The sequence below is a fragment of the Podarcis liolepis genome (assembly GCF_965112155.1).
Source record: "Podarcis liolepis genome assembly, chromosome: Z".
NCBI lineage: Eukaryota > Metazoa > Chordata > Lepidosauria > Squamata > Lacertidae > Podarcis > Podarcis liolepis.
Genome location: NC_139570.1, coordinates 51,257,334 through 51,258,769, shown reverse-complemented (window position 1 = coordinate 51,258,769; position 1,436 = coordinate 51,257,334).

Below are 1,436 nucleotides of genomic sequence, written 5' to 3'. Positions count from 1 at the left end.
AGGCGCTGAAAAAGAATGGAGGGGGGAAAGGGAAAGGAAAGAAAGGGAAAGGGGTTAGGGGGCTGAAAGGGAAAGTTGAAGGGGGAAAGAAAGGGAAAGGAGGAAGGGGGTGAAAGGGAAAGGGGGGAAAGGGAAAGGGGGAAAGGAAAGAAAGGGAAAGGAGGAAGGGGAAAGTAGGGGGAAAGAAAGGGAAAGGGATGATGAGGGGAGAGGAAAGGGAAAGAAGGGGCCTGAAAGGGAAAGGAGGGGAAGGAGGAAGGGGACGAAAGGGGGAAGGGGGGGAGGAAAGAAAGGGAAAGTGGTGGGAGGGAGGGGAGGGGCTGAAAGGGAAAGTTGGAGGGGTAAAGAAAGGGAAAGGGGGGAAAGGGGAAGGAAAGAAAGGGAAAGGGGTTGGGGGTGAAAGGGAAAGGAGGAAGGGGAAAGAAAGGGAAAGGGAAGAAAGGGAAAGTGGGGTGTTGAAAGGGAAAGGAGGGGGAAGGAAAGAGAGGGAAAGTGGTGGGAGGGAGGGGAGGGGCTGAAAGGGAAAGTTGGAGGGGGGAAGAAAGGGAAAGGAGGAAGGGGATGAAAGGGAAAGTGGGAAGTGGGGGGAAAGGAAAGGGAAGAAAGGGAAATTGGTGGGAGGGAGGGAGGGGCTGAAAGGGAAAGTTGGAGGGGGAAAGAAAGGGAAAGGGGCGAAAGGGAAAGGGGGAAGGAAAGAAAGGGAAAGGGGTTGGGGTGAAAGGGAAAGGAGGAAGGGGAAAGAAAGGGAAAGGGGGAAGTGGGGTGAAAGCGAAAGGAGGGGGAAGGGAGGGAAGGGAAAGTGGTTGGAGGGAGGGAGGGGCTGAAAGGGAAAGTGGGAGGGGGAAAGAAAGGGAAAGGAAGAAGGGGATGAAAGGGAAAGGAGGGGAAGGAAAGAAAGGGAAAGGGGTTAGGGGGCTGAAAGAAAGGAGGAAGGAGAAAGAAAGGGAAAGGAGGAAGGGGATGAAAGGGAAAGGAGGAAGGGGAGAGAAAGAGAAAGGGGTTAGGGGGATGAAAGGGAAAGGAGGAAGGGGAAAGAAAAGGAAAGCAGGGAGGGGATGAAAGGGAAAGGGGTTAGGGGGGCGAAAGGGAAAAGGAAAGAGAGGGAAAGGAGGAAGGGGCTGAAAGGGAAAGTGGGAAAGGAAAGAAAGGAGGAAGGAGAAAGAAAGGGAAAGGAGGAAGGGGATGAAAGGGAAAGGAGGAAGGGGATGAAAGGGAAATTGGGAAAGGAAAGAAAGGAGGAAGGAGAAAGAAAGGGAAAGGAGGAAGGGGATGAAAGGGAAAGGAGGAAGGGGATGAAAGGGAAAGTGGGAAGTGGGACGAAAAGGGAAAGGAGAGGGGGGAAGAAAGTGAAAGGAAGAAGGGGACTGAAAGGGAAATGGGTTGGGGGGTGAAAGGGAAAAGGAAAGAAAGGGAAAGGGGGAAGGGGCTGAAAGGGA